At 38.4% G+C, this 25,238-nt stretch overlaps 1 long non-coding RNA gene across 3 annotated transcripts in view; it reads left to right on the top strand.

The window, feature by feature from the left end:
• The first annotated feature begins 370 nt into the window (after positions 1–370).
• The window catches only part of LOC149119702 (uncharacterized), a 174,605-nt gene continuing 149,737 nt past the window's right edge, over positions 371–25,238 (top strand). For all 3 annotated transcript variants that reach the window (XR_016227886.1, XR_016227885.1, XR_016227887.1), the window contains exons 1-2: positions 371–518; positions 1,831–1,884. This is a non-coding gene — a long non-coding RNA (uncharacterized LOC149119702). The remainder of the gene's footprint in view (positions 519–1,830; positions 1,885–25,238) is intronic.

Here is a 25,238-nt window from a genome sequence, read left to right as displayed (position 1 = left end):
AGGATTAGCCTAGTGTACAGACATTGTTAATATCTATGCATTTCTCTCAAAATATCTACCAGAAGATAAGATTTTGGTTGTTTTTCATATAAAGTTATGTTACATGCTTGAAAGGCTAAGTATAATTACCCTGATTGGACATTATATAATATATACACGTAATGAAATATCACATAGTACCCCATAAGAATGTACAATTTTTTTTTCCATAAAACAAAATGTTATATGGCGGAAGTATCCTTCCTGGGATCCTTTTTGTTTCCAAACCAGGGGCTAGGTGAGAAGCCCCTGGTTTCTAGGCGAGAAGCCCGTGGTTTCACCCTAGCTCCTCGCCGCCTTCTATTTATGCAGAATTCTGCCCCTCACTTGCTGCCTGGCTCTGAGATCACTTCCTATCCCAGGGTGCACCGCGCCCACGGACAGCAGGGGAGGAGACTTGTAGATATAAAGTCGTGGGCCTGGATGTTGCGTGTGCAGTTCCAAACACCACCACTGCCGCCAACACGAGGCTGAGCCTAGTAAGTACAATGTTTATATGGCTTTTACTTTTTTTTTTTTTTAAGATTTTTTTATTTATTTGAAAGTCACAGTTACACAGAGAGAGGAGAGGCAGAGAGAAAGAGAGAGATGTCTTCCTGCTGCTGGTTCACTCCACAGATGGCTGCAACAGCTGGAGCCGCGCCTATCTGAAGCCAGGAGCCAGGAGCTTCTTCCGGGTCTCCCATGCGGGTGCAGGGGCCCAAGGACTTGGGTCATCTTCCACTGCTTTCCCAGGCCATAACAGAGCTGTATGGGAAGTGGAGCAGCCGGCGCCCTTATGGGATGCTGGCATGGCAGGTGGCGGCTTTACCCACTGTGCCACAGTGCCCGCCCCTTAGCCATTTTTTTTTAAATTAAGAAATAAGACCTTATCACTACACTGAAAAAAATCAAGGGAGGCCCTTTGTTAACATTTAGAGAAGACTAACAGAAGGGATTATCTGGATCCATACTGCTTTTCAAGGGGTCAGGAGTGAATTCAACTAACAGGAGTAGCCCATTCCCCCAAACAGTTCTTGCCAAAGAAGGGGGAATCATGCTAGAGGCACAGCAAGCAATAATTTTCCCTTAATTAAATGTCAAGCCTGTTACAAACATGCTATTTTAATGACCATAATCTGAATCTCCCAGTAAGAGCAGATCCCTGTCCTCAAGAGAGTTAACATTCCTGTATGGCCCCGTAAGGAGGTGAACACCTTGGGTATGTTTTGAGGTACCTAAGCAGTGGCAGACAAATGATTTACAATGGCAGATTCCTTGTACAGGAAGAGTGTGGGCAACTGAAGAATGGATGCCCAGAGCAAATTGGTCCTCGTTCTCTGAGGTAAAGTGCTCAGATGTTGAAGGTAATTTGCTACTTCCAGGAAGACCATTTTGCTCTCTGAAGGAATAATTTAGTTCAAAAGGGTACCAATTCAGTTTCATTAAGCCTTTTAGGAGCTACATTTTCTATTATAAGCAAATTCTGGAAAAGCTAATTTGCCTCAATTAGATGATCACTTTGAATCCAGGAGGGAGTATATTTTACTTACCTTACTCCTAGTCATCAATTTTCTTTTGATTGCCCAGGTGTGTATGGAAATGTATTATGTATTACATCCAAGCTTAATAAAATAAGACTGAATCCCTTGTTCTAAAGAGCATATGTTCAGCAGTACTGTAGCACATGTCCCAGTTATGGGTGAACATGGATTAAGTCCTTAGGACTTACATCTTGGTCTACTGAGGATACACAAAATATGCATATATTCCTGCATTAAAAGGAGTTTATGATGTTTTGATTTTTGACAGGAAGGCGCCTGAAGTAGACAAAAGAACAGAGTTGGCCTACCTTTCATGGATGTGGTAAGGACTGACTTTTTCACAACTATGAGAATATTTTAAATATTAAACCTTATAGAACCAGTAATTACATTTATTATTTAAAAGGCATAATGGGAAGAAATAAAGCCAAGAAAAATTTAGGGGAAATATCTAGAATTCGTGCCTAAATAAGCAGCTCTTTCAATGGCTAAAGAGTAGGTAAAGGTTACTGGTAGAAAATCTATTACTACAGTGACTTAAAATGGGAATACAGGAAATGTGCTAAAGGAAAGTGAAAATCATTAGGGGTGCTGCAATTTAAACATTAGGCAGTGACCAGCTGGCCACCCTCTTGGCTTCTTGGTTCATAATCCGTCAATAAATCTCACATTAATCAACACTTATTGTGCTTGGTCTATAGAGCGATCGAAGTAGCTGTGTTATTCTTTTCACAGCCCTTCTCACTTAGGGTATATCACTGCACATCAGCTGCAAATGGATAGAACGTTACTTCATTTGCTTATAATCCAAGTCACTTGTCAAATCTATTGTAGAGTTTCATACATTGCAAATGTGGTGCTGTAAGAATTAAAAAGATAATCAAATAGTACATTGTCTTAGAGAAAATGAATTTTAGTTTATTCATTAATAATGCATTAAAATCCGGACATTTCTTACCTTAAGTGAAAGAATTGGCTTTAAAGGATAACCAATAACAAATGGACACCTCACTACCCCAACAAAAATCACATCTATCTGTATTTTAATTTGGTTTTCTTGATCTTATGTGGTATCTTACAAGCATTTAGGAAACTATATGAAGGGAGAAATCTCTCTGATGGCTGGCTTTTTAAAATTGGTTTCACTGTATGAGGTTATAAACATTGGCAACAATTATTTTGGTAACCTAATCACACATACTCATTACTTTATAATATAACTTTAAGAATTTTCAAATGTTTTTCTTAAATACTGTTAGAAATCTACATACTGATCAAGCACATCTTCATTCTCTGAAAAAAGAGAAACATCTTTATAAAAAATAAATTGTATCTAGTTTCACTACTTCTTTCATGGAAAAGTCCCAGGGCTTATGACCCAGCAATCTTGGCATAGGAAGACATTTTATTAATTTGTGCACATTTCTTGGAAGTTCTAAGTAAACCTGGATTTAAAGTACAATTAATTCTTGTTATTTGTGGTATTTATGTTTTATAAAATACTGAACCATTGCTCCTAGGGCATGTGCAATCTTAGGTTCCTGCAAGCTTCTGGTCACAGTTTTATTAACCAATCAACTTATAACCTTGTTTTATATGTGTTTCTGCTCAATACACCTCATTTAATATGTTTTGTTGATTCATTCACATTGGACTTGTGGCCAACCGTGTGATGCCTGAATGATCCTTATCTAGCGCAGTATTTTCTTTGTAAGAAACAGTACAGCCTTCTTGTGCTTAAGGAATCTTTGACAGTATTTCAACACTACATTTATGGGGCCACTTTAAACAGAAAAATCGCCATTAAAAAGCATAGAAATGTGGTACTAAATAGAACACAAAAGGGAAATTGGTTTGTAGTATGAGAACTGAAGTCAAAGACAGAGGGTTGTCTTGTTTGACCTCAGATCAAAGTGCATGTTGGGTGACAAATGTTTAACTACTCTGTGCACATCTGCTAATGACCATGAAAGTACCACAAGTGTTGATTTTGAGGTTACACCAAAATTTCAGTGAGGAGAAAAATTCACAAGATCATAATCTGCAGATAATGAAGATCAGCTCTACATATTATGCAGCAAAATTTGTTATAGTTGCTATTTTTTAAAAAAGATTTTATTTATTTATTTGAGAGGTAGAGTTACAGACAGTGAAAGGGAGAGACAGAGAAAAAGGTCTTCCTTCCATTGGCTCATTCCCCAAATGGCTGCAACAGCCAGAGCTGCGCTGATTCAAAGTCAGGAGCTGGGAGCTTCTTCCGGGTCTCCCACGCGGGTGCAGGGGCCCGAGCACGTGGGCCATCTTCTACTGCTTTCCCAGGCTGTAGCAGAGAGCCGGATTGGAAGTGGAGCAGCCGGGACTAGAACTGGCACCCATATAGGATTCCGGCACCGCAGGCGGATGATTAACATACTGTGCCATGGCAACAGCCCTTATAGTTGCTATTTTTTAAAATGATATTTTGCACTTGCAAATAATAGATTATTTAGATATAAAGATTTTGACTTAGTTCTTATGTTTCAGATTTTGCCATTGGCCATTTATTTTGGTAAATCAATTTGAAAAAAGTTTGACTTTTTCCCAATCTGCTTGAATGCTCAGTAGCCATATTCAGAAGCTCAATAGCTCAGAGATTATAAATCACAAAGATACATGGAAAGGCAATAACAGGAAATCAGGGAACAGAATGCATGTTCTGAGTATGACAGGGTATGGTAAGTTTTAAGAACTAAGATGTGCTTAATCAACACATTATTGATGGGACTTGACAATTTCAATTTTACTTTGCAGTTTATAATTGAAAATGGTATGGGAAGTAAGATGGATGGAAACATTTATTTGAAGATAATAATACTATTAAGTTAACCCCATGACATACTATGATGCTATTATTTGGACCATACTTTATATAACTTCAATTCTGAAGTACCTGGTGTTGGCCAATATTTAAGACATGAACATTTGATTCCCTATAAAATAAAAATGGCCTAACAGTCATTTTATAAAGTGTGCTCTGTTGAAATGTATCATTCTGTATTGCCAAGAGAGCACACACTTTGAATTGAAAGGGAGTAAGAAGAAAATAGGGAATGACTTACGAATGGTGCTTTTAAGCTCGTGACAGAAATAACTCTAGCAATATGTGGTCACTCGAAAGTTCACAGAGGCTGATGTCTGAGTTTGGGAGGGGAGGAGAAAAAATACAAAGCTAAGATAACACTTCAATCAAATTCTTAAAAATGGAAAACAATTAATGTGTGACATTTGCTGTAAAAGAAAGAAGAAAAGCAAGAACTGTGAATCTTTAAAAATAAAAGAATGTAATTGAAATAGCACATGTGAAAACCCAAAGTCACATTAAATAACCAGCTGCTAGGAAGATAGATTGAAGTGTGCATTATTACCTTCTACACTGGCAAGTTCAAACATCAACTGGAAAAAGATGAGAGTGATTTGATCTCTCTCTTATCATGGCGTCATCATATAAAACTGTAACCTCTTTCTCATCTTGTGTTTTTGCCTTCAGTCTGTGGCTTCATACAACAGGTTTATCTTCTAGGCCACATTTATAAAAAGGGAAAGGCACGGAAGAAAAACGAAAAAAAAAATCCAAGCATTTAAAAGGACACTGCTTTTCTTTAGAAACTGTCATTAAAGAGATAACAGGATTTAAAAACTTTTCTGAATTTCTTCTAATATATTTGAAAAGCACACTTTCTATGAGTGAAATGATCATTATGAAGAGGGAAAATGATTTTGGCACATTACATTGTGATATCATACACTTTCATGGGATTTTTTTTTTTTTGCCAGTCATTAAGATGTGCAAGGCTGAGCCCAGGAGCATAGTTTTGTGTCTGCTAAGGTGTGTCCATATATGGAAGCTCAGTCAATGAAGGAAAGTAGTTATCACTCAAGAGAAGTTAGGGAGAAAAGGAAAAAGCATTTTTTTTAAAGATTTATTTATTTACTTGAAAGAGTTATGCAGAGAGAGGAGAGGCAGAGAGAGAGAGAGGTCTTTTATCCACTGGTTCACTCCCCAGTTGGACACAATGGTCAGAGTTGCGCCGATCCGAAGCCAGGAGCCAGGAGCTTCTTCCTGGTCTCCTGCGCGGGTGCAGGGGCCCAAGGACTTGGGCCATCTTCTACTGCTCTCCCAGGCCATAGCAGAGAGCTGGATCGGAAGAGGTGCAGCCGGGACTAGAACCGGCGCCTATATGGGATGCCGGCGCTTTAGGCCAGGGCATTAACCCGTTGCACCACAGTGCCAGCCCCAAGGCAAAAGCATTTTTAACAGCCTCTCACAAGACACTAGGATTTTAAAAACTGATGAGTGAGTTTCCAGGGGTGTCTTCAGTTACAGTACTTATCCCTATCTTAAAGGAATTGTTTAGTTTTATGTTAACTAAAGAGTCTTTGCTCTAAGTGATATGGAAGGACTCTCATTCTTTCATTGGTCTTTCTCTATCACAAAACGGTGCAGAGAGTAACCACACAGGTTCTTCTTGCAACGGATGCAGAAGTTATGTTAAAATACAAGGGGACTTCAAAAAGTTCATGGAAGATGGAATGAAAATGTAAATTTATTTTCATACAAAAAAAAAACCCCTTTGGAATCCATGGAGAGTTTTTTTTTCATAATCCACATTTTCCATGAAATTTTTGAAGACTTGCTTGTACAGGCCACCCAAATGAATCCCAAAGGGTTTTCCATAAGTCTGACATTCTGGTTATATACTCATGTCCCTCCTAAAATATGATGATCAAAGGCTAACATTGAGCTCTTAACATTGTGTGCCAGGCATTGTGCTGAGAAGTTTATATTTGCTCATTGCTTACTACAGCAATTTAAGGTAGGTGTTCCTTATAGATGAAAAAACTTAGGCAAACAGAAGTTAAAGAACTTACCCAAGGGGACACTGCAAGGAAGGGGGGAATTTGGTACTGTCCATTAACATGCTTGTTAGGAATTAATTTATCAGATTGTCTAGCTAGTTCCTTTGAAAGGCTGTAGAAGACTAGTTCTCAGGGCAGATAAATTCTAAGGTAAGTGAATGAGACAGAGACTATGGAATGCTCCAGAGAATTACAAGTGTCAGTGTGGAAGACCCTGGACAACCAAGATGAATTATAAGGAAACTAAACCCTAAGAAACAAAAGGGAAGCATGTAGGCACTGAAAAGGAAACTACACATATAACTTTCTTAACAGCATAATTTTTCCCTGGCCAATTCTAATAATTACCATAACATTCAGAGAAGGTACAGGTAGTGAAGCTGGTTATCACATAAAATTGTATCCCATCTTTGTATTCTCTAAAACCATAGAGAATAATAGGAATATTCAAAGAAGTTTAGTGGGACATGTGGGCAAGGTATAGGATAGTCTCTTGTTACTGTGGCTTTCCTGGCTTAGGTGTCCCCATTACACAAATAATTGAAGCAAGATTCAGGTAAGCTGCCACTCCCAGGGCTGTGCTACAACTTAACTAAGATGCAGGTGAGAGGCTAGGAACAACAACTGGCTTTATGTATTAGATTGAAAGTATCTTAGTGTGCCCTTGAGTGTGAGTCAGAGAATAGAGGTGTAATAATATTAATAAATGAAAGCTTCACCATTCTGTAACTGTGAGGGTTTAGTTGAGATGTAACAACCATTTTATTTTTTGTTAGCTTCATAGGGTTTAGATTCATTTATGTGACTGTATGATTGCTTCACAGTATACAATGGTATACCACACATAAATACTTGTATTTATGTACATAAACATGTTGTACATGCATTTATGCATATATGTGCATACATGACCAGACACATATCTCTGATTCTGCTGCAAAGAACTCAGTGACTTTAGGGTAGGCACAATTTATTTCCCAGTTGGTAATTAATGGTATAAAAATTTGAATTTTCACTTGCTAACTTTTGATTGGTATATGATATTAACAAGTCAAAAAATTCCTCTATACTTTGAGGTAAAGTTTCTTCACTATAGGATGACTGATACTTTAGACTGCATTTCATTTAAATAAGTCTAATCAGCCTTGAGCAGTTGGCAGGTTTTTTAGTAGATTCATAGACACTCAGAGTTGGAAGAAACCTTAAGGGTAAGTCAGAATAGCCACCCTTTTGATGATTTAATTGTCGCTACAATGTTCCACTAAAAACTCTCAAAGGATCCCTATCCCTCTCTCCTCTCCTCTCTCTTTCCCTCTCTCCCTCTCCCTCTCTCTCTCTCTCCCTCTCTCATATTTATGTAAATATCTGAATGCCTATTTTATGTCAGGTACCTTCCTATATGACGTAGACAGCAAGATTAATATGTCATTGATTTTAAGGAACTGATACTTTAGCTGGATTGACAGCCATGCAAGCAGATAATTGTATTACAATGTGGGTAATAATAGAAGAAAACTAAGAATGTAAAAGGAACAGATAGTACAGAGAAGCAAATAATTAACCTTGTGAGAATGTGTGGGGGCTTGGCAGGATTCCAACAAGGTTGCACGGAGGAAGAAATGTCATACCTGGGTCTTGATGAGTGAGTGAGATTTTCTGGGAGAACAAATGAATGGTGAGGTGGAAAGGGCAGAAAGAACAGCCTAGAGTGAAGGCAGAGAGATTAAAGAACCTGGCATGTCAGAGAATCTCCAGTAGTTTGTCATGGTTCATTATAGTTGGGGCAAGGGGAGGATAGAAGAAGCTAGATCCTGAAGGACCTTGTCTGCCTCATCAGAGGTCACATGGGGAGTCATTAGAGGATGTTAAGTCACTTGTCACTATATATCAAAAGTGTTTTAGAGACTTAACTTTGAACAACTTTGAATTTATGAAGGTCTTGTAGTGAACTGAAATCTTTCTCGCAATATCTTCTACTTCTGAATCTTCATTTGCTCATGTGGGAACTTAGAGAATAGATCTACTTGCAATCTTTTATGCATAGTTAACAATTGTGATTAGTGTCTAGTAGATGTTCTCTAGTTTAAACATCTTTAGTTCTCTTAACCATCTGTCCTTGCAGAATTCTCTAACGGAAGGAAGAGAGCCAAGGGTATTTGTACATCGTCTCTTGTCCCCCATCATGTGAGGGTTGCTTGTAGACTGTGAAGGCTTCTGAGGCATTGGTGAAAGCTGCAATGCAAGGATTAGAAGGATGTGTAGCATGCATTTGAGGTGGGAACAGTCCACATGAGGGGCCTGTCAGGTGAGGTAGAATTGTGCACTGAAGGTAGCATCTGAAATCAGAGGCCAGGCCAAGACCACAGGGCACTGGGCAGAGACAAATGTGACAATAAAGATAAAGGCCAAAACACTGTAGTTTAAATAAGACAAGTTTCCTTCTTCTTTTTTTAAAAAGATTTATTTATTTATTTGAAAGTCAGAGTTAGAGAGAAGAAGGAGAGGCAGAGAGAGAGAGAGAGAGAGAGAGAGGGAGGGAGGGGTTTTCCATCCGCTGGTTCACTCCCCATTGGCCGCAATGGCCGGAACTGTGCTGATCTGAAGCCAGGAGCTTCTTCCAGGTCTCCCACGCAGGTGCAGGGCCCCAAGAACTTGGACCATCTTGGACCATCTTCTATTGCTTTCCCAGGCCATAGCAGAGAGCTGGATTGGAAATGGAGCAGCCAGGACTCGAACAAGCACCCATATTGGATGCTGGCACTGCAGCCGGCGGCTTTACCAGCTATGCCACAATGCTGGCCCCTGGTGCAGGAGTATAAGACAAGTTTATTTCTTTATGAAAGTCTGGCTAGTCTAGGATGGTGGGGCTTTATTGCTTGAGAAGATCATTCATGAACATAAGTTCCTTCCATCTTGTTGTTTTTTCTTCTCCAGAGCATTTCCTAGAGTGCATGGTCAAAATGGGGTTGATAACACATCTGTGTTCTATTTTGTTCTAAAGGAAGAAAAAGAGGAAATCCAGCACAAGCTAATTCCTTTTAATGAAATGAAGTCAAAGTTGGATACATCTTATATGTTCTTATTGCTGAAGTTGTCTGCTAGGAAAGCTTTTAGATATTGTCTCCAGCTGACAAAGCTATGGGTGTAGAACGAAAGGGATAAAGGAAATGGGGCTGGCAGTGGTGGTGGAAGGTGAGATAACTAGGAACCACTTAACCTCCCTCACATTGAATTTTCTATCCCATAAAGTTAGTTTTATCTGTTTCCAAATTCAAATTCAAATTCAAATTAGTTGTAAAGTTGCATCAAAACCCAACAGGTTCAAACACAACCAAAGCAGACCATAACAATTGCTTATTGCAAGCAGCTGAAGGATCCCTTGGTTGATCTCAATTGGAAACAGTGTAGGATGATTCTTTTATTACTCCTAGTCCTGAAAGATCCATTGAACCATGCCAAACGTGCTTAGAAGAAAGACACTCTCTTTAACTGAGTACCATATCATTTCCCATTTGGTAGTTATTTTCCATGTCTGTTGTTGGTGTTGAATATTTCAATATAATTCAAAAGATAATATAATTGAGAATTTCAGGTAGAATTTTATATCACATGTGCAAAATTTCAGAGAGATGTCCTGACAAGCCATATTGCAAAGGAAAAAAAAATGCCCTCTACTGTCCTTGTGCATCATTACTAATGAGGGCAGCTTCTGCCATGGCCGTGACATGAGGACTTGGGTGGAATATGTGTCCCAGCTGAGTCATGTGGCACAGTTATTTCTACCTCTATAATATGACATTGTACACTGCCTACATTGAGTTATGTGAGACATGAGAGAGAGACCTTTTTGTTTCTCAGCTGGAAGAAGTATGTCTCTAAAGTCTTAATTGGGTAGTATGAGATGTTGACATTTTACCCTCAACTTGACAGCCAAATCAATGTTATTGAAGGTGGCCTGTAGGCATTCATGACAGTCTAAGGATTAATAGCCTTGGCCAATTTCAAAATTGTTGTAGCACATCAGTAGTATTTTCAAGGCATGATCTGAGCTATTCACATATTACATATAGGACAATTAAACTGGATCAGATATCACAACTGACCACTGTTCACAACAAATTTTGTTTATTCTCTCTTCATTTGTTATGTTGGTACATATATTGGAGAGAACATAGAATTTTATTCATGCCTGTTGGCATGAATCAAACATCTTCGTTTTTCCTATGACTTCCCAGTTTCTCTTGTTAGAACCATATAAATAGCTTTGGCTAATGGTTATAATGCTAATATGATATGCAGCATTTCTTTTTTTTTTTTTTTTTTTGACAGGCAGAGTGGACAATGTTAGAGAGCGAGAGACAGAGAGAAAGGTCTTCCTTTGCCGTTGGTTCACCCTCCAATGGCCGCCACGGCCCGCGCACTGCGCTGATCCGATGGCAGGAGCCAGGTGCTTCTCCTGGTCTCCCATGGGGTGCAGGGCCCAATCACTTGGGCCATCCTCCACTGCACTCCCTGGCCACAGCAGAGAGCAGGCCTGGAAGAGGGGCAGCCGGGACAGAATCCGGCACCCCAACCAGGACTAGAACCCGGTGTGCCGGCGCCGCAAGGTGGAGGATTAGCCTAGTGAGCCGCGGCTCTGGCCGCTATGCAGCATTTCTGGTATGATCTTGTATGCTTCCTCAGCTCCTCTTTACAGCCTCTGAAAATGACCTTGGAGGTCATGTATTTCATATGGTATAGCTATAGCATGGGGTAGAGATTTCTGAACCATACTCATGCTTCATATGAATCTGAACTATGCCATGCTTTATATGAAGGGCAAATAATCTGGTAACAATGTCAAGCTTATTTTGAATAATACAGAGGTTTTTTTTTAAAGATTTATTTATTTACTTGAAAGTCAGAGTTACACCGAGAGAAAAGGAGAAGCAGAGAGAGAGAGAGAGAGAGAGGAGGTCTTCTATCCACTGGTTCACTCCCCAACTGGCCACAACGGCCGGAGCTGCGCTGATCCAAAGCCAGGAGCCAGGAGCTTCTTCCAGGTCTCCCACGTGAGTGCAGGGGCCCAAGCACTTGGGCCATCTTGTGCTGCTTTCCCAGGCCTTAGCAGTGAGCTGGATCGGAAGTGGAGCAGCCAGGACTCAAACCGGTGCCCATACGGGATGCCGGCACTACAGGCGGTGGCTTTACCCACTACGCCTCAGTGCCTGACCCACGGGTGTTTTAAATTATCCAAAGACTAGGTCAGTTTTCTATATCATCAGCCTGTGTGATGGGAAAGAGCATTCAAAATATCTACTTTTGCAAATGCTGGGTGAAAGCATCCAAGGGAAAACTTTACTTATTTTAAAGGATATTAGGGAACTATAAATGCCAAAATGCCAGCTTTGAGGGAAGATCACAATACAGAGAAAAGTGTGAAATCTAATCTTTTGCAGCTAGTATTGTTGCTGTGATATTTCTACTCTCTGTCACATGATTCTAAACAACTCTGAAATTGTAAGTCAAGCTTGTCCAGTAGTTAATGGTGGACTCTTTATTGGTTTATAAATTTAGAGCACTGCTATGGCACAGTAAGTGAACTTGAAGTACAAATCAAAACTGCATTCCATTGCATGCAGAATTAGTGGTATATGTTGGACACCCAAAATGATGTATGAAGACCAGATCACGTCCAGTTAGAACCCACATTTAAATCTCTTTTGTTCCTGGAGGTGAGCTGGAGGGGAGCCACATTTCAGCTCAGGCGATGTTCATTGTCTTTTAGCAGTTTGTCCTTGTTCCTCTTGCTGTAAACTAGATCCTAAGCCTAGAAAAGGGTTAATCAAATTTGTAGCAACAAATTATTTGGGGATGACTTACTTTAAATTAGAAATTCTTATTAAAAAGTTCAGTTGTAGCATATTAAAGAAAGTCATAATTGTAAACATAACCTTGCCTCATAAGAAGTAATAAAATCTTGGCAGTCACAGCGCAGCTTATTCATGTTTCCAAATCTTTTCAAATTCTCATGCATTTTTGGTAACTCAATTTTATGTCTTTATATTTAACTTATTCTAGACGGTCTTTGTCAGGAAATCCCATATAAGATCAAGAATCTGAGCTCCTGACATTAATAGAGACACAAGATGAAAATACAACTTCATGATCTGCCCCAACCACCTGCTTTTATCTGCACAAAAATGGGAAGCAATATAACATCCACAACAGGAGAAATGATGTCATGTTATCTATTGAAGAGGCACAACTGACTGACTGAATAACCCCCAATGATAATATGCTAATAAAATAGGCTTGGATGGTATAAAATAGCATTGGCTATAAACTGGTCCCTGACAAAAAGAGAACTAGTATATAAGACTGATAACTAGTGCAGACTTTTTCTTTTCTCCTCTCCCCTCCCTTCTCCTCCCCTCTCCCCTCTCCCCTCCCCTCTCCCCTCCCCTCTCCTCTCCCCTCTCCCCTCCCTTCTCCCCTCCCCTCTCCTCTCCCCTCTCCTCTCCCCTCTCCCCTCTGCTCTCCCCTCTCCCATCTCCCCTCTCCCATCTCCCCTCTCCCCTCCCCTCTCCTCTCCTCTCCTCCCCTCCCCTCTCCTCCCCTCACCTCTCCCCTCCTCTCCTCTCCTCCCCTCCCCTCTCCCCTCCCCTCCCCTCTCCCCTCCTCTCCTCTCCTCCCCTCCCCTCTCCCCTCCCCTCTCCCCTCTCCTCTCCTCTCCCCTCTCCTCTCCTCTCCTCTCCTCTCCTCTCCTCTCCTCTCCTCTCCTCTCCTCTCCTCTCCTCTCTTCTCCTTTCTGATTCATTGTAACACAAGTGAAACTAAAATAGCTTTTATAACTGGCATCTATGAGAGTTCATCAAGGCAACAGGTTACCTTGTTTTAGATCAAGGAAATTTTATATCTAGTTAGTTCCTATTTGAATAGATCATATTCTCTTTCCAAGGAAAAAATATATATTGTCTTCACCTTTTTCTTTTCATTTCATTTCTTTTTTTTTCTATAGCACGTGGAAAGTGTTTGTTTGGGATTATAGATGTCACAGAATTATCTATGGACTCAGGGAGTAGATAATTTAAATTTTACTTTTCATCTGCATAGAAGAGAGATGATTATAAAAATCCTGTTATAGGGACATTTTTTGAATCCTAATTACAGTTTTAGTTTTGTGTTTTTAAAACTTTGAAGTTTCCCTTACTCTAGATTCAGACTGTCATAAGATTGAATGTGGTTTCAATATTTCCCTGTAAATACAGGCAAGATCTTTTGGGTTTGGAGTGCCCTTCACTTATCTAAATTTAGCTCATTACTTACTGTGGCTGGAGAAGAGTTGGGAGGCGATGATGGTGACAAAATAGATTTCTTACTTTCCAAATTCTACTTGAGAACATAAACCCATTATAAAGGTGAAATTTAGTGTCTATTCAATGAGAATATAGGCAATGGCAGCAGCTTTGCAGGACAAGTAGAAATGTGTCATGGTAACGTGTCTTGTAACATGAATCTGGCTCATTCACCATTTAATTTAGTTGGGCTGTTTGTACATTCTTAATAATTTGGGGAGGCTCTAGGTTTGTGTAATTCTGGGAATTATTGCTTTACCCAACTTTGTGAGTATTGACATTTGAGTTGCATCATTATCTATTGGTGGGGGGCTGACCTGTGCATTACAACATATTTAGTAACTGACTTTGGCTTCTCTTCACTAGATGCCTATAGCAATTATATCCCTGATTGTGGCAACCAAAACTGTCTCTAGACATTGCAAAATGTCCCCTGGGAAGAGAGACAAAATTTCCCCTAGTTGAGAACCATTGCTTTTGTGCAAAAAATTTTGCATTAGACAAATTTGTTTTATGCCCAATAGTGGCACATTTGACACCTGGAAAAGATCATTTGGTCTTCCATAAGACAAAATCCTTTGCGGTGACAATGAAGTAGAGAATCAAGAATTAAGAAGAGAGAATAGTATTTGTTTTATTTTAAAAATTAATTAATTTTTGTGGGGAGATAGCACCCTGCCATCAGCTTGTTCATTTCTCAAATGCCTGCAATAACCCTAGACTGGGCTCAGGGTTGGGAACTCAATCCATGTCTCCCACATGGATGGTAAGAGCTCAATTACTTGAGCCATTACTGCTATCTTTCAGAGTTTGTATTAATAGTAACTTGGAGTCAAGAGTGGAGCTGGGATTGAACCCAGGTACTCCCTTGTGGGACCCAAGCATCCTAACCAGCATCATAACTGCTAGGCCAAAATTTATTTTTATTTGTGCATTTATTATTATGAATCCTTAATCAGAATATCTAAGGGATAATGCATTATCATTTTCCTTCTGCTTCATTCACTCTTTTAGTGCAAAATGTGAGTCATCACATAGACTGCCAAATAACCTCCCTGATGTCAAATATAATGTTTAAGATGGGATAAATAATACAAATAGAGTGATGAAAACTAATATGTATATTTTTAATTTCAATCATCATCATTGCAATTGTTTTGAACTTAGATCAGTGATTATCATCAAAGATGATTTTTTTTTTCTCTCAGGGAACATTTAGTCATGCCTAGAGAGATTTTTGGTTGTCACAACCAGGGAGTGGTGCTACTGGCATCCAGTGAGTAGTGGTCAGGGATGCTGGTAAATATCCTACTGTACCTAGGACAGCTGCCCTCCACAACAAAGAATGATCCAGCCCCAAATGCAATATCCATTGTATTGAAGTTGTGAAACTGAGTTAAACCGAATATTTCCCCCAGAGGACTGTTTCTTCCCTGATATTGTTTAAAATGAAGGTGTAATGTGATACTTTAAAAAAGCAGACTTTTAGTCTGCTTTATTATTGTTTGAATGCTTCCTATAGATAACATTTATTTTCTATGCTTATAGCAGGCTTCTCTCATTGCCTTGACCTGGGTAGGATAACAAATATAGCAAAAATCAAGCTGTAGAGATAGTCATAAGGTATTCATTGGCCTCACCAAACTCAGTGCCATTAACAGAACTGGACTTTTGAAGCTTCTGAGAAAAATAGGAAGCTCTGAAAGGTTTTCCAGTGTGGAGAGGTGATTCTGATGGCATGCGTTATGCTGTTGTTTGGCTGGCTCCAAATGCTAAGGAGTCTTTATATTTAGGGAATAAGTTTTCTTTGAGATCTAGGAAGGCAGAGGGTAGGTGGCAAAACTGGTAGGATAAATTCACACTAATTGGTTACAGGAAATTCTGGAAGCACATTTAAGTCAGGGAACAGGAAACAACAAAGATAAAAGCAAGCAGTTAGATAGAAGTGGACAGATAAGAATTTTACCAAATTGGCTTGCCTATTGTCTTTGTTTTGTTTTGTGTTAAGTGGGTAAGCCAGGACAGCAAAAGGTTTTGCCCCAGGGTATGTTAAGGACGATAAATCAAAGCTAGATTTATCTGATGAATTCCCATATATGAAAATAGATCTCATTCTCTGAAGATAGAACACTCATTCTTTTCTCTGTATCATTCTTTATTTGCCTTTGTCTGAATACCCAATTCACCTTTCTACCAGAGAAAGAAGCAGATTCAATGTTTTCTTCAAGGTCTACTTTAAATAGGATGTTTGTAGTTGGATTCCCATCCCCTTGATTTTGTTTGTCTTTGTTTTAAATACACTTTCAAGATTTTCTTTGTAGGACTGTAGCTATGTAACTCTCTAAGGATTCCTTCCTCTTCTCCTGTGATGCATTTGTAGTCCAGGCTTGTCCAATCAGAGCATGCCTTCTTTTGGTTGACAGTGACTTAGGGACATTCTCTTCTCACTGGTGTTGCTGAAAAAATGGAAAGTAAGCCTACAGTTTCTGGCAGCCATCTTACTACCAAGAGACGAGAGTATTTCTAAGAGAGCCCATACACAGGAAAGTAGAACTGTAGGTAGAAGAGAGCGATAAGAAAAAAAAAATGTCTACTTTGATTCCTCTGGATGCATGTGTGTCTCAAGTCCACATATAAGTTAACACTTATGTTACCGGAGAAGGCTAGGGTTCTTGTCTTCGCACAAGAAAGAACTCAGGCGTGAGACAGAGAGTAGTGGAAAGCAATAGCAAGGTTTATTAGGGTAGGGACATCCTTAAGAACAGATGGGCACCTCTCCAGACAGAACCTGAGAGAGAGTGCCCAGTTGCTCAGACTGGGGGAGAGCGAGGTTACATGGTTGAGTGGAGAGAATACACCTGGGCAGGCCAGGCGGGTAACTCAGCAGAGAGGCAGAGGGCTGAGCGTACAGTCCGGTTGAGGCCGGGGGTTTTTAAGGGGATGGGTCTTGTCTTCCCACATCTTCTCTTGGAGCAAAGGACTTTTTGGATGTAAATACTAAAAATTCCTTTCTGAGTTTCCCCCCTGAAGTGATCAGACAGGGGGAAGCCTGGCTGGTGCCACCCCAGTTAGAGGAAGGATGAGCAGGACCCCCTGGAAGATCGGGATCTGGGGCAGGATGTTTAAAGTGCAGATACTGGGCTGCACCTCGAAGGTTATCAGGCAGAAGGGGCAGGGACCCCGACCTGGCAGGTTATTGGGTAGAAGGGGCAGGGCAGGATGTTTCAAGTGCAGATACTGGGCTGCCCCTGGAAGGTTATCGGGATGACTTTGAGATGCATATGCTGGACCTAGATGTCTCCTTAGACCTTTGTCACACACACGTAAGCTCATATCTGACTTCCTACCTAACAACTTAACTAAATCAAAACATTTCCCTTACAATTTTATTATTTATTTATTTTCATTCTATTTTAAAGGCAGAGACACATAGCTAGAGAGGCAGTTAAAGAGATATTTCATCTGCTGTTTGTACTCTCATATGCGATGTGGGCATCCCAAGCATTTTCTTAACTGCTGTGCCAAATGCCCATCTCAGTAAACTCCTTTTTTCTTTTTTACTTAATCCAATTTATTTTGTCTTTCTGTCATTTTTAACACATAGTCTGTGACTAATATCACTTTCTTCCGAATGTCTTCCTTGACCATTTCAGCTCATGTTATTCTTTCTCAATTCTGAATTCACATAGGATTTATAGTTCATAGGGTATATTCTAGCACTTGATTATGTACTGTTTTATTGTTCTCTACTCATTAAATTTATGTGAATATAGCCTTCCCAATTATAATTTCATGATAGAAATGTATTCATGGTTTATAAATCAGTTTTACATTCAACATTTCATAAAATTTTTAAACTCTTAGAAGGTACTTTGTCTTATATTTCTTTTTTTATTTTCCAAAGTATTACACATAGTATGGTTACATAATGAGTACCCAATGAATAGAGGGTTTATTCAAACTTCCATTCATATTTGGTTTTGGGGCATCTGAAATCTTTAAATTCAATAAGCCATAAGCAACATACAAACTCCAAGAGACAGTAATCTTGAGGTTTATCAAAATAAAGAAATGGAATCACCATGAGTCAATTTGCAGAAATAGAGCAAGGCCCATTCACTAGAATAAACTTTGTGAGGTCAGGAATGTTGTCATATTTATCTTGTACAAACTACCATCTAGCACACTACTAGGCAAATAATAAATGTTCATTACAAATTTACTAAATAGATGAATAATTACATTGCTTTAAATATGCTTTCTGCAATGGTGGAAATGTTCGGTAATTTGTGCTGTCCAATATGGCAGTCAAATATGGCAATTGAGCACTTGAAGTTTTGCTCAAGTGATTTAACTGAATGTTTATTTAATTTTGATTATTAAATTAAATCTATATAGACACATGTGGCCAGTGGCTACGTGCTGTATAGTGGGTGGGTGGAGGTTTTGAAGCACAAGAAGAAGCCTATGCAGTGCAATTCAAGAATCTCATTATAAATACATGTTTAAGAGCTATCACAGAGTTTTGGGGAAAGAAGCTGAATTTATAATGATCAAAGCAATAGATAAGTTTTTCTCTCCTAAGGATTAATTCAAATATTATCTGCTTTGTAGAACCTTCCTTGACTTTGACCCCACTCTGCCTACATGCCACCCTGGTCTGAATTAATAAATAATGATTCTTCTCAATGATGCTTTGTTTATACTATTATAATAAAGCTTACTGTACCATATTATGACCAGTTTTTCTTATACATACTTTAAAGCCAGATTTATTGCTTTTTGATGGCAGAGGACACATCTTGTTCTTTATTCATCAGAAAGTGCTTATAGAGTTATTACTATGTCTGAAATTATAATCTATATTTCTCTCATTTAAGGCACTCCATTTGTTGGATTTTGGTATGGCAGTCTGAGTAAATGAACACATTATAATTGGGGTATATTTGAGTCTCATGGAAGCATGAAGCCAGGGAGTCTAACAAGATGTTACATAGCTCACGTTGTGAGCTCTGAAGCAATGCTACCCGAAGGTGACATTTAAGCTGGGACCCAAGGATGACTAGGAGTTATTCTAATGAGGGAGAATCAAACAGTAAAGGAACAAGCATATCTCGAGTGAAACCTTGTGGGGCTTCCACAGAAGTGGGAGAAGTTTAGATTGGAATCTAATTGTGAAATGGTGCAGATTCAGAATGGAGACTGCGCATAACTCTGAAAGGCCATGTAAGATACTGCAACTTTATTTTGGAACTTCCATATTGAAGCCATTTGAAGAGTTTTAAGCAGCAGAGTGGCACAATTTTTGTTTTGGAAGGCTCACTTTCATTGTAGAGTGGATACAAGGTTGGAGGAAAGCTTTCTGAAGATAGAAAAACCACTTAGAAGGCTGCTGTAGTTGCTCAACTGAAAGATAATGGCTTGGACCAGTTTTCTTATTTTTTATGGTAATGAAAAATTATAAACAATTTTATGTCTAATAATAGGTGAATGAATATTTACATTTTCATAGAAAAATTATATACAGCTTTCAAAATCATGTTTTTCTTTTTAAGAGTATATTGTCATTTGCATGATATGATTTAGTGAAACACTATCTATAATTATATACTAAATGATATAACACCCACACCTTGTTTTGTACTCTGTCTATATTAACTCCACAAGTAAGAGAAAAAGTGATATTTGTCTTTTTGAGTCTAGCTTATTTGACTTTACATAATGTTATTCAGTTGCAACCATTTTCTTTTTTTTTTTAACTTTTATTTAATGAATATAAATTTCCAAAGTACAGCTTATGGATTACAATGGCTTTCCCCCCCATAACTTCCCTCCCACCCGCAACCCTCCCCTTTCCCTCTCCCTCCCCCCTTCCATTGACATCAAGATTCATTTTCAATTCTCTTTATATAAAGAAGATCAGTTTAGCATATATTAAGTAAAGATTTCAACAGTTTGCACCCACATAGTAGCACAAAGTGAAAAATACTGTTTGAGTACTAGTTATAGCATTAAATCACAATGTACAGCACATTAAGGACAGAGATCCTACATGAGGAGTAAGTGCACAGTGACTCCTGTTGTTGACTTAACAAATTGACACTCTTGTTTATGGCCTCAGTAATCACCCTAGGTTCTTGTCATGAGTAGTTGCAACCATTTTCTTGCAAATGTGAGGATTTCAATTTTTTAAGGCTGAGTAATATTTCATTGTGTGTATATATATATATATCACATTTTCTTTATTCAGCCATTAGCTGATGGACATCTAGGTTGATTATGTATCTTAGCTATTGTGAACTGAGCTGCTATAAACATGCAAGTGCAGGTAACTTTTTCACATGCTGATTGCATTTCCTTTGGAGATATTCCCAGGAGTGGGGTAGCTGGGTCCTATGATAGATTTATTTTTAGCTTTCCGAGGAATCTCCATATTGTCTTCCATAATGATTACATCAGTTTGCATTCCTACCAACAGAGTATTAGGGTATCTTTTTATCCACATCCTCATCAGCATTTGTTGTTTTTTTTGATTTTTGGATAATGACCATTCTAATGGGTGAGGTGATATTTCATTGTTGTTTTTATTTGTATCTTCTTGCTGGCTAGTGATACTGATCATTTTTTCATGTGTCTGTTGGCCATCTGTATTTCACCCTATTAAAAAAGGCTTGTTCAGGCTGGCACCGCAGCTCAATCGGCTAATCCTCTGCCTGTGGCGCCAGCACACTGGGTTCTAGTCCTGGTTGGGGTGCTGGATTCTTTCCCGGTTGCTCCTCTTCCAGTCCAGCTCTCTGCTGTGGCCTGGGAGTGCAGTGGAGAATGGCCCAGGTCCCTGGGCCCTGCACCCGCATGGGAGACCAAGAGAAGCACCTGGCTCCTGGCTTTGGATCAGTGCAGTACGCCGGCCACAGTGGCCATTGGTGGGGGTGAACCAATGGTAAAGGAAGACCTTTCTCTCTGTCTCTCTCTCTCACTGTCCACTCTGCCTGTCAAAAAAAAAAATGTGCTCTCTGCCTTGGAGGGCAACCAAAAAATAAAAAAATAAAAAAGGCTTGTTCATATCCTTTCCCTATTTCTTAACTGGATTGTTTGTTTTGTTGTTGAGTTTCTTGAACTCTTTATATATTCTGGATATTAATCCTTTATCAGATGTAGAGTTTGAAAGTAGTTTCTCCCATTATGTTGGTTGCCTCTTCACTCGTTGTTACCTGTTTCATGTAATCTCATTTGTCTAATTTTGCTTTAATTGCCTGTGCTTCTGGGGTCTTATCTAAGAATATTGCCCAGGCCAATGTCATTCAGTGTTTCCCCTACATTTTCTTCAAGTAATTTGAAGGTTTCAAGTCTTATTTTTAGATCCTTGATCTATTGTGAATTGATTTTTATATAGGGTGTAAGGTAGGAGTCTATTTTCAAATTTCTGCATGTAGAAATCTAATTTTCCCACCACCATTCATCAAGAAGACCTTTTTCCAGGGAATGATTGTGGCTCATTTGTCAAAGATTAGTTGGTTGTAGATGAGTGGATTAATTTCTGAGTTTTCTATTCTGTTCCATTGGTCTAGATGTCTATTTTTGTGCTAGTACTAGGCTGTTTTGATAAAACAGCCTTGCAGTATATCTTGAAATCTAGTATTGTTATGTCTACGGCTTTGTTTTTATTGTTAAGATTGCTTTGGTTATTATGGGGTCCTTTGTCTTTCCACATGAACTTTAGGGTTGTTTTTTCTAGGTCTGTAAAGGCTGTCCTTGGTATTTTGATTGAGATCACATTGAATCTATCAATTGCTTTGGGTAGTATCAACATTTTCAGGATATTTATTCTTCCAAACCATGAACATGGAAGGTTGTTACGTTTTTGGTGTCTTCTATTTATTTCTTCAGTGTTTTATAATTTTTGTTATAGAGATACTTGGCTAAATTTGTACCAAGGTATTTAAATTTTTTGGTAGCCAGAGCATTGTTGATGTATAAGAACGCTAGTTATTTTTGTGTGTTGATTTTATATCCTGAAACTTTGCTGAATTCTCTTAAGAGTTCCAATATTCTCTTAGTGGAATCTTGGTTTCTCTATAAAAAGGATCATACTATCTGCAAAGAGATAGTTTGACTTCTTCCTTTCTAATTTATATCCTTTTGATTTCTTTTCCTTGCCTAATGGCTCTGGCTAACACTTCAAGAATAATAGTGATGAAAGTGGCATTCTTGTCTGGTTCCAGGTCTTAGTGAAAATTCTTCTAGCTTTTCCCCATTCAATATGATTCTGGCTGTGGGCTTGTCATTTATTGCCTTGGTTGTATTGAGATATGTTCCCTCTACACCCAATTTTTAAAGTTTTTTTTATCATTACAGTTTGTTGTATTTTATAAAACAACATCTCTGCATCTATTGAGATAATTATATGGTTTTTAGTCTTTCATTTGGTTGCTGTTATGGACTCTGTTTATTGATTTTTATATGTTGAACCATCCCTGCATCCTTTAGACAAATTCCATTTGGTTTGAGTGGATGATCTTTTTGATGTGCTGTTATATTCAATTTGTTAGTATTTTGTTGAGGATTTTTGCATCTATGTTAATCAGGGATATTGGTCTATCACTCTCTTGTTTGTTATTATATATCTGATTTTGGAATAATGATAGTGCTGGCCTCATAGAATGAGATCAGAAGTGTTCCCTTCCTTTAGATTATTTTGAATAGTTTTAGAATTGGGATTAGTTCTTCCTTAAAAGTTTGGTAAAATTAGACAGTAAAGTCATCTGGTCCTGGGCTTTTGTTTATTGGGCGGGTCTTCATTACTGATCCAATCTCCATTTTGGTTATTGATTTATTTTGGTTTTCTGTGTCTTTGTGACTCAATTATGTAGATTGTACATGTCCAGAAATCTACCCATTTCTTCTAGATTTTTCCAATTTGTTGGCATGTAGCTGTTTGTTGTAATTCATGATGATTCTTTTTATTTGTGTGATATGTGTGGTAACATTTCCTTTTTTCTTTTTTTTTTAGAGATTTTATTTATTTATTTGAGAGCTAGAGTTACAGACAGTGAAAAGGAGAGACAGAGGGAAAGGCCTTCTGTCTGCTGGTTTACTCCCCAAATGGCCACAATGGTAGGATCTGCACTGATCAGAAGCCAGGAGCCAGGAGCCAGGAGCTTCCTCTGGTGGCCTCCCACATGGGTGCAGGGGCCCAAGCACTTGGGCCATCTTCTACTGCTTTCGCAGGCCATAGCAGAGAGCTGGATCAGAAGTGGAGCAGCCAGGACTCGAACCTGCGCCCATATGGGATGCCAGCACTGTGGCTTCACCCGCTATGCCACAGCGCCACCCTATCCCCCCTCGCCCCTCTTTACTCTAATTATTTTTTCCTTAATTCTAATTATTTCTTTCCTCCTACAATTTTGGGTTTGGTGTTTTTCTAGGTCCTTGAGATGCATTGTTAGGTCATTTCTTTGGTTCTTTTGTGGTTTCTTAATTTAGACACTAATTGCTATAAATGTTCCTCTTAGCACTGCTTTTGCTATATCCCATAAGTTTAAATATGTTGTGTTGTCATCTTAGTTTACAGGAATTTTTGATTTCCCTTTTGATTTTTTTCTATGTTCATTAAAGTACATGTTGTTCAGTCTCCATGTGTTTGCCTATTTTCCTGAGTTATGTTGTTAATTTCCAGCTCCATTCCTTTGTGGTCAGAAAAGATATATGGTATAATTTCAATTTTTTTGAAATTTTTTAAACTTGTTTTATGGCCTGACATATGGTCTATCCTAAGGAATGTTCCATGCGCTAATGAAAGGAATGTATATTCTGTAGCTGTGTGGTGAAATGTTGTGAATATATCAATTAATTTCATTTGGCACATAGTGAAGATTAGCTATGTTGTTGCCTTGTTGATTTTTTTGTGTAGTTCATTAGACCACTGATGAAAGTTGGGTGTTGAAGTCCACAATTATTATTTTATAGGAGCATATTCCTCCTCTTATATCCATTAGCATTTTTTAAAATATCTGTGTGCCCTAGCATTGGGTTCATATACATTTACTTTCATCACATCTTACTGTTGAATTGATCCCTTAGACATTATATAATGCCCTGTTTGTCCCTTTGGATATATTTTTGTTTTAAAGTCTATTTGTCTGATATCAAAATGGCTATTCCTGAACATTTTTGCTTTATGGTAGCATGGAATGTCTTTTTCTATCTTTTCACTTTCAATCTGTGTGTATCTTTGTTACATGTGTTTCTTGTAGGAAAAATATAGATGGGTCTTGTTTTTTAATCCATTTATCTAGTCTATGTCTTTTAATTGGAAAATTTAGGCTATTTACATCAAGGTTATTATTGGCAAATAATGACTTGTTCCTACCATGTTTCTTTTCTTTTTTTAAAAAATATTTATTTATTTATTTGAAAGTCAGAGTTACACAGAGAAGGAGAGGCAGAGAGAAAAAGAGGAGAGAGAGGTCTTCCATTTGCTGTTTCACTAATTGACCGTACTGGCTGGAGTTGAGTTGATCTGGAGCCAGGAGCTTCCTCTGGGTCTTCTACTACTTTCCCAGGTCATAGCAGAGAGCTAGATTGAAAGCAGAGCAGCCAGAACTCGAACCAGCACCCATATGGGATGCCAGCACTGCAGGCGGCAGCTCTACCTGCTACATCACAGAGTGGGCCCCTCCTGCCATTTTTCAATAAATATTCCTATTGTTTGTTTTGGCTTTCCTTTGTACTCTTACTAGATTTTCTGTCTTCTCACTCTTTCATTATGATGACTATCTTTCTCTGTTTCTTTATGTAGTATCTTTTGTAACTATGGATGAGTAGTGACAAATTCTTTCAATTTCTGTTTGTATTGTAAGGTCTTTATTTCACCCTCATTTATAAATGAGAGCTTTGCTGGGTATAATATTCTGGGTTGAAAGTTTTTTTCTTTTAGGTTTTCTACTATATGTCTGTCCTAGCCTGTAGGGTTTCTGATGATAAATCAGCTGAGATGAGAAATCATCCTTTGACAGCAATCTGCCATTTCATAAACATTTTAGAATTTTTATGTTTTACTTTGAACATTTGGCTATAATGTGTTATGGTGAAGATCTTTTCTGGTCATGTCCATTATGAGTTCTATGAGCTTCCAATTGTTGGATATCACTATCTTTCTCTAAATTAGAGAAGTTTTCTTTTATCATTTCACTGAATAGGTCTTCTAATCTGTTCTCTTTCAACAACTTTAGGAAATTCTGAGACACATATGTTTGGTCATTTGATAGTATCACATAAATCTTGAACACTATTTTTAGTTTTTCTAATTTTTGTTCTTTTTTTCTCTTGTCTGAGATATTTCCAAAGACTTGTCTTCTAGCTCAGATATCTTTTCTTCTTCCTCACAACATCATTTGCTAATGATTTTCACTGTAATTTTTATTTGGCATCTTGACTTTTTCAT

Source organism: Oryctolagus cuniculus, chromosome X, assembly GCF_051225735.1.
Source record: "Oryctolagus cuniculus isolate XC-2025 breed Fujian yellow rabbit chromosome X, ASM5122573v1, whole genome shotgun sequence".
In the NCBI taxonomy this organism is placed as follows: Eukaryota; Metazoa; Chordata; class Mammalia; order Lagomorpha; family Leporidae; genus Oryctolagus; species Oryctolagus cuniculus.
This window is presented reverse-complemented; position numbering and strand designations above follow the sequence as displayed.